The sequence below is a fragment of the Pipistrellus hanaki genome, assembly GCF_964339955.1.
Source record: "Pipistrellus hanaki genome assembly, chromosome: 3".
Taxonomy (NCBI): Eukaryota; Metazoa; Chordata; class Mammalia; order Chiroptera; family Vespertilionidae; genus Pipistrellus; species Pipistrellus hanaki.
This window is the reverse complement of record NC_140505.1, coordinates 153,787,776-153,805,126: the sequence shown is the minus strand read 5'-3', so window position 1 is coordinate 153,805,126 and position 17,351 is coordinate 153,787,776.

The window sequence follows — 17,351 nt, the reverse complement described above, 5'->3', positions numbered from 1 at the left end:
ATATATATATATATATATATATATATATATATATGATGGAATTGAGGCATCATTAAGTCTCCCACTTCTCAGTTGGTGCCTTCTCAATCAATAAGGCTATTTTCCGAACCTCACAGTGTCTTATTGTCACTTCCGCACCAATTTCATAAATTCCATATCCCATAACACATTCACCTATGAACCAGGAGGTCACACTTTGATTCCTAGCCAGGGCACACGTCCCGTTTGTGGGCTGGATCCCCAGTGGGGGGACATGCAGGAGGCACCCTATCAATGATTCTCTCTCATCATTGATGCTTATCTCCCCCTCTCCCTCTCCTTTCCTCTCTGAAATCAATAAGAAAACATATTTTTTATTAATTTTTTACAGAGAGAAAGAGAGAGGGATAGAGAGTTAGAAACATCGATGAGAGAGAATCATCAATCAGCTGCCTCTTGCACACCCACTACTGGAGATGTGCCAGCAACCAAGGTACATGCCCTTGACAGAAATCAAACTGGGACCTTTCAGTCCACAGGTCGATGCTCTATCCACTGAGCCAATCTGGTTTCGGCAAGAAAACATTTTTTTTTTTTTAATATATTTTATTGATGTTTCACAGAGAGCTAGAAAGAGGGACAGAAACATTGATGAGAGAGAATCATCTATCAGCTGCCTCCTGCACACCCCCCATTGGGGATGTACCTGCAACCAAGGCACATGCCCATCACCGGAATCGAACCCAGGACCTTTCAGTCCGCAGGCCGACGCTCTCTTCACTGAGCCAAATCGGTTTCGGCAAGAAAACATATTTTTTTAAATGTAATCTGTGAGATGAGGCAATGTTCTGCTGTAGTTATCTAAAGTAGATGGCTACGAAAACGGTTTGGCTCAGTGGTAAAGCATCGGTCTGCGGACTGAAAGGTCCCAGGTTCGATTCCGGTCAAGGGTATGTACCTGGATTGCAGGCACATCCCCAGTAGTGGGTGTACAAGAGGCAGCTGTCGATGTTTCTCTCTCATCGACGTTTCTAGCTCTCTATCTCTCTCCCTTCCTCTCTGTAAAAAAATCAATAAAATGTATTTAAAGTATTATAGATGGCTTAACAGTTAGCCAGGTTCAAGTTTAGCAAGGAACCTACAATTTAAGCTAGTTTTGGAGGATCATTTCTTGGCTTCCATATTAGCCAGATAAATGAGCGCTTTAGCCTGGGACTGCAACTCTGTTATGTAAAGGTGGTAAGAGATTTTAATGCAAGGAGGGAAAATGTTTGTTTTTGCTTGGGGGCTCACATTCTTCTGTTTTTGGTGGTCTACCACAGAAAATCCATCTTTTGAGTGCCTGTTAGATAATGCTAAACTCAAGAGACCCGCACTTTTTATTCTGATTTAATACTAGGAAAAATTGTGAAAGAGGTTTGCGACACAGGAGATAAAACACAGAGTCCAGGCAATTAAAAAGAGGGAGGTTTTTGGCCAAAGCCGGTTTGGCTCAGTGGATAAAGTGTTGGCCTGTGGACTGAAAGGTCCCAGGTTCCATTCTGGTCAAGGGCATGTACCTTGGTTGCGGGCACATCCCCAGTAGGGTGTGTGCAGGAGGCAGCTGATTGATGTTTCTATTTCATCGATGTTTCTAACTCTCTATCTCTCTCCCTTCCTCTCTGTAAAAAATCAATAAAAAATATATTTTAAAAAAAGGTGGGGCGGGGGTAATCTTGCGCTCCTGGGAGAAATTTGCTGGTCCGAGGATGGGCCAGGGAAGTTCGCACCAAAAGGGGGTATAGGTACTTCTTTTATACAGTTGTTTAGTGTGTGTGTGTGGGGGGGGGGGGGGGGGGGCGGCGGAGGGCATGAGAGGTGTGGAATTTCCCCCTAAGGCCTGGGGTCCAGGAAGGCGCCAGTTATCTCTGTCACCATCTACCTTGCAGATGCATGCATGGGCTCTGAACTTCCCCCCTGCCTGGACCTAACAGTGACCATTAATATCCTGAATGTGACCATTGATAGCCTTTGATCTAAGACTTAACTGTGATCAGACCTGCCTGATTTCTTAAAATTCCAATTTTTAACTCAGAAAAATTATGCTAAAAAAGACATTTCTGATGTATTCTTCAAACCATAAATGTTAACCCCAAAATTTCAAGAATCTACTATACTTTAAATAAATACTCTTGCCCAGCTGGCCAACATGGCTCAGTGGTTGAGCTTTGACCTATGAACCAGGAGGGCACAGTTCGATTTCGGCCCAGGTTGCAGGCTTGATCATCAGTGTGGGCATGCAGGAGGCAGCTGATCAATGATGCTCTCTCATCATCGATGTTTCTATCTCTCTCTCTCTCCTTTCCTCTCTGAAATCAATATAAATAAATAAATACTCTCCCAGACAGGATCCTAAAAGAGGTCTTTAAACTCAAAGTTAGTCTGTAAGATAAAAATTGATCCCTTAATAGCCATTTAAGACACTATAGTTCACCCTGGACAGGTGGCTGACTAGGTTAGAGTGTCGTCCTGAACACCAAAAGGATATGGGTTTGATTCCCAGTCAGGGCACATATCTGGGTTGTGGGTTTGATCTTCTGTCAGGATGCATACAGGAGGCAATCAATCGATGTTTTTCTCTCTCTAAAAATCAATTCACATAATATGGGTGAGGATAAAAAATCAAAAAGACAATATAGCTCTGTCTTCTTTTTTCTTTTTTTCTTTTTTTAATATATTTTATTGATTTTTTTACAGAGAGATAGGGAGTGGGATAGAGAGCCAGAAACATCTATGGGAGAGAAACATAGATCAGCTGCCTCCTGCACACCCCCCACACGGGATGTACCCACAACCAAGGTGCATGCCCTTGACTGGAATTGAACCTGGGACCCTTCAGTCCACAGGCCACCTTTATCCACTGAGCCAAACCAGTTTCTGCTTTCTTTCTACTTTGAAGTCTTCAAACCTAGAGTGCATTTAAGAGTGGAACCCTGTAGGACAGGACTTGATAAAGGAATAAGTGAAATACGAAAGCTAAATGGGACACTTACCATTCTGAAGTTATGTTCAATCCAAGGGCAGGATGGGAACAAATTTTGTAAAACATAATTTGCCCATATTTGGCATTTGTGTTATTCCCATATGTGTCTCATCAAGCAAATTCACATCATATGAAAGGGTTTTGTATATGGAATTCAGACAGCTAGATGATGACTTTCAAAGTCTAACTTTAAAATCAAAGCAGAAAAAGTGGGTGGCCGTTGTTTGAATAACTTTCCTTCAGAATGTATGGGTTTGGCGTTATTCCCAGTGCTTGCATTGCACATGGCCTCAGGATTTAGAAAATCTTTGGTTCAAATCCTTGTTCTGCCATTTGGTTGCTGCCTGGTCTTGAGACAATTAATGACTCTGAGCCTTAGCTTTTGCATCTGAAAAATGGGAATAATAATAGTATCTATGCATTGTCTCACTGAGTACATTGAATGACAAAAAAAAAGTAAAATATTTAGTATCCTCCCCAATAAATGTTTGTTAGTGTTAGTTCCAACAACTTCTCAACACTATCCTAAAAATATTAAAGGTAAAACTCTTCCCCCCCCCCCTTTTTTTTTTTAAGGTAAAACTCTTTAAGAAAAGATCCAAAGCCTTTTAAAATCTGTATCATGCTCTCTTTCCCATTTCACTAATCTGCATATAGTTTTCTCTTGGGAAGAAGTGAAGGAGGAGTAGGAAAATTACCTTCATAAAATCAGAACTTTCCTTCTTAATTTGTAATTGTGCATCTACTTCCTAGAAAACCATCAAAAAGCCCCACTGGCCGAAACCGGTTTGGCTCAGTGGATAGAGCGTCGGCCTGCAGACTGAAAGGTCCCAGGTTTGAGTCCGGTCAAGGGCATGTACCTTGGTTGCAGGCAACATCCCTGGTGGGGGGTGTGCAGGAGCCGGCTGGTCGATATTTCTCTCTCATTAATGTTTCTGGCTCTCTATCTCTCTCCCTTTCTCTCTGTAAAAAAAGTTAATACCATATATATATATATATATATATATATATATATATATATATATATATAATTTTTTTTTTTTTTAAAGCCCCACTGATCAAGCAAGGCTAAGTTCATTGTAACTACAATAAGGAAAGACACCACCTTGATAGAATCTTGATCATGTTCATGTTCTGTAGGTCTCTGCCTTTTCATTCCTTCACCTCCTCTACTCCCAAAAGGGTCCTTCTCTTCTTGGGATTTGCTATCCATTCTTTAGGGCATAGGCCTGGTATCACTTCCTCTCTGAAGTCTCTGCTGATGGGTTAAAATGCTCCTTGTGAATGCTTGTCAGATCTCCTGTTCGAGCTCCTGGACAGCGAAGATCATCTTACTCATACTCTGAACCCCAGCAGCCAGTGTACTGGTTTGTACCTGCACGTAATTCATTCCAGGAGCATTCTTAGCTCACGAATTGGCTCAGGATAGTAATATTCTAGATGTCCAGTGGTCGGGATGCCAGGTGGTCTAGATAATGAGATGTTCTTTCTTATGCACAAGTAGTTATCTGTAAGAGTTATAAACATCCCCAGCACACCAACTTCTTTCTTAAGTCTCTTAGAAGTTTATCTCTGGAATTCAGTTACCACCACGCACTAAAAGTTCAAAAGTGTAAGTTCTCAGGCTAGTTAAAGCAAGAGTAGAGGTCTTTCTTCATGCCTCAACCTACTTGATTTTAATAATTTTGCAACTTGACCATAGTGACTCCATTTTAATAATAATAATAATTATTATTAATTATTATTATTATCATTATTTTAATTCTCACCTGAGGATATTTCTCCATTGATTTTTAGAAAGAGTGGAAGAGAAAGGAAAAGACAGAGAGAAACACATTGATTGGTTGCCTCCTGCACGAACCCCGACCAGGGCCGGGAAGGAGTCTGCAACCAAGGTACATGACTGGATTCGAACCCAGAACCCTTGATCTGCAGGGGACACTCTATCCACTGAGCAAAACCAGCTAAGGCCATAGTGGCTCCATTTTATTTTGTACTCTATTTTTCTCATGACCTTTCTATGTGTAAATTTTTACCATTTACATAGCAATAAATGGGAGGTTCCCACAACCTCCTCCTCAGCTGTGATTAATTTGCTAGACTGACTCACAGAACTCAGGCAAACAATTACTTCTAAGTTACCAGTTTATTGCAAAGGACATTAAAGGATGGACAACAAGATGAGGAAATACATAGGGCAAGATAGATGGGCAAGTGTGCAGAGTTTCTACACCTTCTCTAGGTGAGCTAATTTCTTAGCACCCCATGTTCAGGCTTTATTAAGCATGATTGATTAAATCATTGGCCATTGCTGATTGATTCATCCTTCAGGCATTCCCCTCCCCAGAGATTGGGGGGGTGGGGTCAGACTGAAAGTTATAACCCTCTAATGACTTGTTTGGCAGCCAACCCCCCACCCCACCCTTGAACTCCCTCCTTGGGGCTTTCCCCAAAGTTGTTTCTTTAATATAAACTCAGGATTGCTTAAGTGGGACTTGTTACATGAATAGCAAAAGACACCCATTTGATCTCCATTATCCTCGTGCTATTTCAGGAATGGTGAACACAATTAAATATTATAAACAAAAGGTGCCTCTGTAGCTTTTATATTGGATATTACAAGGATTTTCCCAGGAACAGTGGAAAGACCAAATATATAATTCTTTTTTGTTGTTGCTGTTAATCCTTACCCAAGGATATATTTTTTTTCATTGATATTTATTTATTATTTTTGTTGTTGTTAATCATCACCCAAGGATATTTTTCCATTGATTTTTATACAGAGTACAAGGGAGGGAGGGAGACAGAGAGAGAAACATGGATGTGAGAGAGACACATGGATTGGCTGTTCCCCCATGTGCCCTGACTGGGGCCAAGGATAGAGCCTGCAACCTTTGACTGGAATTGAACCTTTGTCCCTTCATTTTGTGGGCCGATGCTTTAACCACTGAGCAAACTGGCTAAGACCAAATATATTATTCTTATCATAAATCAATTATCACACTGACATGGTCAGAAATGTGGTTTAGAATCTAAATTAGATTAAAAAAAAAAACAAAAAAAAACACCTTGATTGTAAAAATGATACATTTAGCCCAGCCAGAGTTGCTCAGTGGCTGAGCATCCAACCATGAACCAGGAGGTCACAGTTTGACTCCAGGTCAGGGCACATGCCTGGGCTGTGGGCTCAGTCCCCAGTTGGGGGTATGCAGGAAGCAGTTGATCTTCGATTCTCTTTCATCAAGCATGTTTCTAACTCCCTCTCTCTTTCCTTTCCTTCTCTGAAATCAGCAAAAACATATATTTTTTTAAATGATAGATTTAGTAGAGGCAGATGGAGTCAAGGAAGGCTGTGGTGTTGAAGGGCAGATATCCTTAAAGCCCTTAATAAATTCAGTAGTGATGATGAAATGTTATAATTAGATTTTCTATTTTAATATTTGCCCATTCTTCGTAGTGCAACATAACTTCTAATTGATGAGTCTGCATTTTTAAGCATGTCCTTCATTGCTTGGCACAGTCCCAGTTGTCTTTCTTATAAGGGCAAAAATAGAATATTAGGGACTAGCTATGCTTATGGGAAATATTAATCATGCTCTGATAATCATGACTACCTTGTGTTGATTAAAGAGAGGACATTCTGACTTGGCTGGGAGTTGTATACCCCCTGGGGAACTGGGAATCAACTCAGTGAGTAGAGTGTCGGCCTGCGGACTGAAGGGTTCCAGGTTTGATTCCGGTCAAGGGCATGTACCTTGGTTGCGGGCACATCTCCAGTGGGGGAGGAGGGGATGTGTGTAGGAGGCAGCTGATTAATGTTTCTTTCTCATCGATGTTTCTAACTCTCTATCTCTCTCTTTTCCTCTCTGTAAAATATCAATAAAATATGTGTGTGTGTTTTTTTATCCAGTCCCAGAGGTTCCCTGTCCCTCCCACACACCTGTTTGCTTTCTCCCACCTTCCTAAGCTATTACCAATGGATTTCCTGTAACCCACTTACATCTTCTCCTTTCATTGTAATGTATAAAACAAGGTGAAAAACTGCCATTTCTGAGAGTATTTTCTCAATCTATTGAGATTCTGGTTCCCCACATTTGTCTACAGTTTGGCTCAAATAAACTCACAAAAATTCCTCACAGGTTTGAATGTTTTTTCGTTAACAAATTCTAATGTATAAAATAAGGTGCATGTCATGATAATAGTGATAATAATGGGAAATAAGTAGAGTGTTACCATGTTATGGCAATAGAAAACAATGAAAGAGTGTTATAGGAAATGTAGAAAAATTATTTTTTGTGAAATACTAAAGAGCACAGGGAATGACCACTCTGGCCAGGCCCTGGCTGCACCGTATAGATAAGAGCAGAGCTGAATGCTACCCTTAGGAATGGCAGATGTAAAGCTGATAGACCTTCTGAGTGACACTGTAGTTGATAACCAGCTTGTACTCTTGATTAACACTTGTGTGATGACGTATGTTACTGATAGCCACCTGGACTGCCATGGGCCAGCGCAGGCTTAAAAAGGTCCCCGCCTTCAGACATCCGTCATCATCCTCTTGATCTACGCTCCGCACTGCCTTGCTCCACGCCAGACGGCAGAAGAAAGGCCCACAAAAAAATAATCTTTCTACATTTCCTATAACTCTTTCTTTGTTTTCTATTGCTATGACATTGTAACACTCTACTTTTTTCCTATCATCGCCGCTACTTCTGTGACAGTGCAAAACGGCCATTCTCTGGAGCATTTTCTTTTCTTCTTTCTTTTTTCAGCATTTTCTTTCTTTTTTTTCTTTTTTTTTAATATATTTTATTGATTTTGTACAGAGGAAGGGAGAGAGATAGAGAGCCAGAAACATCGATGAGAGAGAGGATATGCCCGCAACCAAGGTACATGCCCTTGACCGGAATCGAATTCGGGATCCTTCAGTCCCCAAGCCGATGCTCTATCCATTGAGCCAAACCGGTTTCGGCAGCATTTTCTTAATCCATTGAGATTTTGCTTCCCAGCAATTGTCATCAGCTTGGCTCAAATAAACTCATAAAAATTCTGTACTGGTTTGAACGTTTCTTTTTTTTTCTTTTTCTTTTTTTTAATATATTTTTATTGATTTTTTACAGAAAGGAAGGGAGAGAGATAGAGAGCTAGAAACGTCGATGAGAGAGAAAGACCGACCAGCTGCCTCCTGCACACCCCCTACCAGGGATGTGCCCGCAACCAATGTACATGCCCCTGACCGGAATCGAACCTGGGACCCCTCAGTCCGCAGACCGATGCCCTACCACTGAGCCAAACCGGTTTTGGCTGGTTTGAACGTTTCTTACATGGACACAACTAATGATTTTTGCAGCTTAATGTGTTAATACCTGTCTAAATGCAGTTTCAACTTCTCTCAGAAAGATAATCAGTCTGGAATTTCTTGATCAGCAGTCGTGAGATAATCTGCCTGATAATGTTGTAGGTGGCAGGAATGGCACCAGGTGTATGACTGGTGGGGTCTGACCAAACCTGAGTTCAGACTTGGATTCTGGCTAGGAAAGAATTCAGAGCCATGACCCAAACTGTAAGAGAACATTTACTGAGTAAATTACAGAGGTAGGAAAAGTAATTCCTAGAAGAGATGGGCTTAGGAAACAAGTTATGGAGGTAAAGGGCCCTTGGAGTTTGGGAGTGAGGAAGCCAAGTAACCTGCCTGGAGGGGGGGGCGGGGGGGGAGGGCGGGGGGTAGATGTAGGGGAAAGAAAAGGCATTGGTGAATTCCAGAGAGGAAGAGCACTGGGTCCTCCACCCTAAGGGTTTTAAGGATGGAGATTTTAGGGAAGGTCTCAGGGGAAGATCTCAATAGAATATTCAAGTACTGAGCCATACCGACCAGAGTCTAGTTATTTTGCTATTTATTATTTAATAGCTTAATAGCATTATAGTCAGAAAATGTCATATTTGTGATTTCAATCTTGTGAACTTTGTTGAGATTTGCCTTATAGCCAAATACATAATCAGTTAATACAATTTTCATTTGTGCTTAAAGAGAATGTGTTTTTTGTGTTGTTGTTTTTTCCCCCTCATCCGATGATAAGTTTTTATTGATTTTCAAGAGAGAAAGGGAAAGGGGGAAAGACAGAGAGAAACATCCTTCGGTTGCCTCCTATACACACCCTGACTGGGGATCAAACCCTGCAACCTGGGTATGTGTCCCAACCAGGAATCAGTTGTGTTAAATCTCTTAACACAGCCTGCGTGGTTTCTGGAGAAGGCCGCACACTAAAATGAAGAGAGAGACTGGAAAAGAGTTAATTTGGCCAGGCCCGGAGCAGCGGCTGCCAGGCTGGGAGCGGCCAGGCCCGAAGCAGCCGGGTCTGGTGCGGCCAGGCCCGGAGCAGCAGCAGCCAAGTCCAGAGCAACTAGGTCGGGAGCGGCAGTGACCAGACCCGGAGCAGCTGGTTGTGGAACGAACCAGAGCAACAGAGGCCAGGCCCAGAGCAGCCAGGCCCAGAACAGCTCGCTCCTCGCCTGCCCCTGCCCCACGGCTACCTCTCAGACATGGCTGGAAACTTTTGTGGGAACTTGAGGGTCTGCTGAATCAAGTGATGAAGGCTTAGATCTGGATGTGTTGAGTTAGTATAGGGCTGGGATGTTGATCTGTGAGTGCCTTGGGTGGGGCCTGGATGAGGCTGGTTGACCTATTTGGAAATGTCTTTTGTGTGAAATGTATCATTGGGCATGTGGAGGTATTATTGATATGAGAAAATGCTAAGTAACTGATTTACTATCTGAAAAGGGATTTACTATCAGGGAAAGGGAGGGAGGAAGAGACTGAACATAAACTGCACCTATGGATGAGGACAATGGGGGATGGGGAGGGGGCGGAGGGTGGGGTGGGAACCTGGTGGAGGGGGGAAGAAATGAGGAACCTTTGTAATAATATGAACAATAAAGATTGATTTAAAAAAAAAAAAAAAGAGTTAATTTGGGAAAATGGGGAGACAGGCGTGAATCAACCTCTAGTGGGAAGACTACTACTAGGCTCTGCCCTTACTATCCCTTTTATTGAGGCTATGGGTTACGCCCATTACCCTAAAGCAGCTTTGGGAAACACCCATAGCCCTTAGGCAGGTAATAAGCCGTTTATCATTCAGTAAGGATTTAATGATTACAAGATGGGGAAGTTGCCTCAGTTACTATTGTCTCAATTAGATAGGGTGTGGTTGGCTCTGACCTTTCAGAGCTTCAAGGTTGACCAGCCTCTTTCTGTTAGTGAGACAATGATTGGTTTCTAGCAGGAATCAACTGAGAACTTTCAGTGTACCAGACGATGCTCCAACCAACAGAGCCACACTGGCCAGGGCAAGTGAATGTGGTTTTTGCCCTCATCAGTGCAGTATTCTGTGTTACATTATGGTAATTTTATAAATCATATAGAGAGACGCTTCTGTGTTCCTTTCTCTTTTTTTTAAATCCTCATCTGAGGATATGTTTGTTGATTTTAGAGAAAGAAACATCGATGTGAGAGAGAAACATAGATCAGTTGCCTTCGGTACACACTAGACTGGGATGCTCAACCTAAGTATGTGCCCTGACCAGGAATAGAACCCACAACCTTTTGGTGTATGGGACAGTGCTCCACCCAACGGAGTCACTCAGCTAGGGCAAATCTTCTTTATTCTTGCTTAATATTTTCTGTCAATTACTAGGAAGATATATTAAGTTCCTTTGCTATCATGGTAGGTTTCTCTCTTCTGGTGATTCTGTCAGTCTTTACTTTATAAATGTTTTTTTAAGGCTATTGTTTTAGATACAAATAAAAGAAATTCATACTTAGATCCTTCAATATTGAAATTATGTAATTATAATGGCAAAGAGACTCATAAAAGAGCAGTAGAGGAAAATATATAATCTTTAAAGAAATCTTTAAATAAAGTTCTGATTAGGAAGTGAAAGCACGGGGTATATTTGAGAAAGGGAAGGGAAATATTACATGAATAGAACGGAGGAATTTCTATGGGTGTTAATACACTAAAGGAAAAATTTCTATAGGTGCACATATATTACTATATTAATTCTAAAGAATGCCTTTAATTTTGAGACTAGTAGTAATAATGTCTGCTTTCCTGTTATTTTTGCAAATAGTAATTTGGAATACATTGCTGCTATAGAAGCATAGTAACCTCCATCTTGTATAAAATTGCTGTTTGAATTCTCTGCTACTGTTAGATAGTCCTTTGTCCTGTAAACTGTCATTATAAACTCTGTCACTTTAAGACAGTCTGTTATTCTGTAAAATGACTTTGTTTTTAGTTCAAATAATAGAAAAAGAAAAACTTAACTGTCTGACCTTGCAAGCTAGCCATCCAGTGTAATAGACTAAAATAGACTAATACTGATAACAATTCCCATATTCTTATGCCAAGTACAAACTCATTATGTATTCAAGGTTACAACTGTCTGTAACAATAACTCACACAGAGCCCTTTGCAATATCTGCAAACAAAAAGGGTCGAAAAGTATAAATCCAAAACTGGTTTGGCTCAGGGGATAGAGTGTCGGCCTGGGGACTGTCGGGTCCCAGGTTCAATTCCGATCAAGGGCACAAACCTTGGTTGTGGGTACATCCCCGGTGCGGGGTGTGCAGGAGGCAGTTAATCGATGTTTCTTTCTCATGAATGTTTCTAGCTCTCCATTCCTCTCCCTTCCTTTCTGTAAAAAAATCAATAATATATATATTTTATTTTTATTTTTTCAAAAAGTATAAATATGGGAAACTTCCTGTATAGGGGGCTCAGAGATTTGGAAGAGACACCTCCCTCTGGGCCACATGTTTTAAACCACTCCTAATTAATTGGCTCATTAAGGCGTCGTGTATCTCGTTTGCTAATTTACCATGCAACACTGTCACCCAGTCCAAATGTTATTTTGCCCAGTGTTAGGCAAAGTTTTGGGGAATAAGACATATAAGGCAGTTCCTCTGGGTTGGTAGCTCTAGCTCCATTTTGAAATGGCTCCATTAATATTATTTTTACAATGTCTATATGTCTAATTTTTAATAATTTTATTTTATCAACTTTTTTTACAGAGAGGAAGGGAGAGAGATAGAGAGCTAGGAATATTGAGAGAGAAGCATCGATCAGCTGCCTCTTACACATTTCCCACTGAGGATGTGCCTGCAAACAAGGCACATGCCCCCAACCGGAATCAAACCTGGGACTCTTGAGTCTGCAGACCAACGCTCTATCTACTGAGCTAAACTGGTTTTGGCTAATTTTTAATTTTTAAAAAATGTTTGTATTGGTTTTAGAGAGATAAGGAGGGGGGAGAGAGAGAGAGAGAGACAGAGAGAGACAGAGAGAGACAGAGAGAGAGAGAGAGAGAGAGAGAGAGAGAGAGACATTGATCTGTTGCCTCCAGTATATGTACCCTAAACCTGCAAGCAACCTGGGTATGTGCCCTGGCAGGGAATCAAATTGGCGATCTTTTGGTGGATGGGACAGTGCTCAACCAACTGAGCCACTGGGCAATATAGCTTGCTTCCTCTAAAATTCAAGCTCCATTAGGTCAGGGTTTGTATCATTTTTTCTTCCCACAGCACATATTACTGTGTGTATGGGAGGCATGGGAGGTGGCAATGTGAAGCCTGGATTGGAACAGAAGTAATTAAGACTGAGAGCTCTTAGTGGGCTCAGAGTTGATGTAAACCAAAGACATGTTGGATGTGAGAAAAGTTTCAAGAAGAGGTTAATGGGGGGGGGGGGGGGGGGGGATTGGAATAGGTTAATGGGGGAAAAGGGGACATATGTAATACTTTTAACAATATAGATTTAAAAATATATATATTTTATTGATTTTTTTACAGAGAGGAAGGGAGAGGGATAGAGAGCTAGAAACATCAATAAGAGAGAAACATTGACCAGCTGCCTTCTGCACAGCCCCTACTGGGGATGTGCCCACAACCAAGGTACATGCCCTTGGCAGGAATCGAACCTGGGACCCTTCAGTCCGCAGACTGATGCTCTATCCACTGAGCCAAACCCATTTTGGCAACAATATAGATTTTTTATAAAAAGAAGAAGAGGTTAACTGAGGACCGAAATTTGTTAGAACTTGCTGACAAAACTAATTCTCTTGGGCAGCACAAATTTCTATCTATTTTTTAATAGTTCTACCATTTAGCTGAAACCGGTTTGGCATCGGTCTGCGGACTGAAAGATCCCGGGTTCGATTCTGGTCAAGGGCATGTACCTTGATTGCGGGCATATCCCTGGTAGGGGGTGTGCAGGAGGCAGCTGGTCGATGTTTCTCTCTCATCAACATTTCTAGCTCTCTATCTCTCTCCCTTCCTCTCTGTAAAAAATCAATAAAATATATATTTTAAAAAAATAGTTCTACCATTTATTTGGCATTAATTCAGTGGAGTCCTCTTGTGCAATCTTAGTAATGTGATATGCTTAAGCATAAAGACTGATCCTAGCCAAAACTGGTTTGGCTCAGTGGATAGAGCATCGGCTTGGGGACTGAAGGTACCCGGGTTCGATTCCGGTCAAGGGCATGTATAATACCTTGGTTGCGGGCATATCCCCAGTAGGGGGTGTGCAAGAGGCAGCTGATCGATGACTCTCTCTCATCGATGTTTCTGACTCTCTATCTCTCTCCCTTCCTCTCTGTACAAAATCAATAAAATATATTAAAAAAAAAAAAAAAAAAAAAAAGACTGATCCTATAAAAGAGCCTCAACTGAACTTAATAAATCCCCAGAGAGGTCTGGAAGACTGAGGACTCAGGTGGCTTTATTTAAATGGCTACTTCTGAACTTGCTGGATGAAAGTAACCATCATTTATGTGCTTACTTTAGGGTGGTCCCTAAAAGTGCATAAATCCCCAAGCCCTTCATAGGACATCCTAAAGGTAATAAAATCACAAGGTGAGTTTCTTTCCTCAAAAGATTCTCAAAAATTGTTGTGCGTGCCATATAAAGTTAAATGGCAGAATAGCCTACATCTAGCCTTCTCCTGATGTGAGCTAATGAGTCTCCTCAGGATGATTGTAGGGGAGGAAATTTTCTTTCTGCTCTTCCATGTTGTTTTGGCTGGTCTAATAATTAAATTGGCATAGAACCTATTAACAGGGAAAAAACAAATTTAAATTTGTATGTAAGGGAGCCCCACAAACACAAAAGAGGCTCTCAGAGAGTCAGGTAATTGAGGTTTATATGCCATCTTATGCTAAGGAGAAGCGGCAAGGGACTGGAGCTTCAAAAGGAAGGAGACAATTAACAGAAGATGGAAAGAGCAAATGTTTGGTAAACAAATGTTTACCATGCGGTGCAGAGAGAGCAATGGGACAGAGAGACGACTTTAAAGAAAGACGCTGCCTAATTTCCTCAGCCCAGCACACCCAGGCCCACTCTCTGTAGCTATTTCTTTTTTCTTTTTAGTATATTTTATTGATTTTTTTTACAGAGAGGAAGGGAGAGGGATAGAGAACTAGAAACATCGATGATACATCAATGAGAGAGAAACATCGACCAGCTGCCTCCTGCACACTGCCCACTGGGGATGTGCCTGCAACCAAAGTATATGCCCTTGACCGGAATCGAACCTGGGACCTTTCAGTTTGCAGGCCAAACTGGTTTCGGCCTCTGTAGCTATTTCTGGTGACAGTTCTCTCCCTGTACCAGGCCCTCTATTTAAATTCTTCTAGTCAGTGAAGGGGGAAGTAAAATTTTTCCTGGGTCTGTTGAGACTTGATTGTCTTCTGCTCAAATGTGGTATACGTTATGGAGCAACTTATTCTTGTTGACATAAGAATGTCCAAAGCTGTAGAAAAAAATTTTTAAAGAGTTTATTTGAGCCAAACAGAGGATGCATCTGAAAGCAAGATCTCAAGAGAGTGAGAAATATGTCTCTCTGAGTGACAGCTTGCAATTTCTTTTATGCATTTGGAATTAGGAAGGAAATGTAAGAAAGATTAAATGATGATGGTTGAAGGCAAGGTGGGTGGTTGGATTTTTTCCAATCAACAATTTTTTAATCACTCATTATTTCTTGATTACTCTAAATCAGGGGTCCTCAAACTTTTTAAAGTGGGGGCCAGATCACGGTCCCTCAGAGAGCTGGAGGGCCAGACTATATGAACTACTAATTCCTACTGTAACACCTTGGCTGTGCTCACTGCCCAAAAAACCTGTTGGGCAGGATCAGACTCCCCTGGGGGCTGCATGTGGCCCGCGGGCCGTAGTTTGAAGACCCCTGCTCTAAATCTCCCAAGTAACCAAATCCTTCATTGCCTTGCCCTAGACTTGATGGAAAGTTCTGTTACAAAATTAATTTATGAAAAGTATGACGGTTGTTGTACATGCTTTCTAACTTTTAGTTATTAATTGTTTTGCAATTTAGATTGTCTGTCAAGAGATACTTTAGGCCAGCTGGCTTGGATCAGTGGTTGGGCATTGACTTATGAGCCAGGAGTTCTCGGTTTGGTTTCTGGTCAGGGCACATGCCCGGGTTGCAGGTTTGATCCCCAATGGGGAATGTGTGGGAGGCAGCCAATCTATGATTCTCTCTTATCATTGATGTTTCTGGCTCTTTCACTCTCCCTTCCTCTCTGGAAAATTAGAGAGAGAGAGAGAGAGAGAGAGAGAGAGAGAGAGAGAGAGAGAGAGGGAATTCAATAATGTAGACAGAAATAGGAAATATAGGAATAAATCAGAGGGTAGTAGTAATGTTTGTACAACATTATGAATGTACTTAATGCTACTACATTTGAATTATGTTAAAGTGTTAAATGTTATGTTATATGTATTTTACTATAATTTTAAAAAGTCAATAGAAAAATAGAAAACCGAAAACAATGGGAAAATCTTTACAATAGCAAGAGAAATTAGATTATCTGGGGAGAAAATGATGAAGCTTTATGAAAAGGTAATAAGTTACCTGAATAAATGGAGAAACCATACCATTCTCCTGGACTGGAGAATTCAATGTAAAAAATAAACAAACAAAAAAACACAACATCTACAAAACCAAGGACATTCTCTTATTTATCTATGCATTCTATGCAATACAAAGGAAGTCTTAATAGAATGTATATACAGGCCGAAACCGGTTTGGCTCAGTGGATAGTGTCGGCCTGCGGACTGAAAAGTCCTGGGTTTGATTCCGGTCAAGGGCATGTACATTGGTTGCGGGCACATCCCTAGTGGAGGGTGTGCAGGAGGCAGCTGGTGGATGTTTCTCATCGATGTTTCTAGCTCTCTATCCCTCTCTCTTCTTCTCTGTAAAAATTCAGTAAAATATATTTTAAAAAAGAATGTATATACACACTAGTTGCCCCGTGCTCAGATCCGTGCACATTGAAAGGACTTTAATTAGAAGAAATATTTTAATATTGCTATTTGCCCTTTCTCTATAATAAAAGTGTCAACCAAATTCACGATCAACAATGACAGATTGAAACACACGTGAGAGCGATTGGCACCAGTGGGAGCTTTTTATGTATCTAAGCCTGTAAGATAGGGGTGTCGAACTCAATCAGAGAAGGGGCCAAAATCTAAAATCCAGCCTAAATCGCGGGCCGAATGGTTTACTGAACAGTCATAAACTGACAATGTCATAAACTGACAGCGGAGTGCAGTGATGACAGCGCGGTGCGGGCCACATTGCAAGGCCTGGCGGGCTGGATTTGGCCCGCGGGCCGTGTGTTTGACACATGTGCTGTAAGAAGTTCTGCTCGGGACTTGACTTGGCTGCTCCTGCGTGAGTAAACAGGTCAAGTCCCAGCATGTTGGAATTAAATCCTCTTGCTGTTTGCATCAAGTGCGTCTCTTGCGTCTGACTGGGTCGTCGCTGATCCTGGGTCAGGGCAGGGGTCTCCTTCGGGGGGTCCAACAATCTCACATGTGCAAGTCAATGTTGTTGGTTTTTTTAAAATATTCTTTTATTGATTTCAGAGAGGAAAGGAGAGGGAGAGATAGAAACATCAATGATGATAGAGAATCACTGATTGCCTGCCTCCTGCATGCCCCCCACTGGGGACTGAGCTCACAACCCGCATGTGCCCTTGACTGGAATTGAACCTAGGACCCTTCAGTCCACAAGCCAAAACTCTACCCACTGAGCAAAACCAGCTAGGGCTCAACGTTTATTTTTAAATTGCCAGTGCATGTCACGTGTACCGGTGGGTCGGGGTCAGATGAAGGGTCAGTCACTTAGCCTTTTAGATATATACATATATGATAGATAGATAGATAGATAGATACTTGTACACAATATGTGACTATAATTATCAATGATCTGGAGTAGATTATTCAATAATTTGTTATGTCACAAGTGACTAGCCATCTGGAAAGTGATAGCTGAAC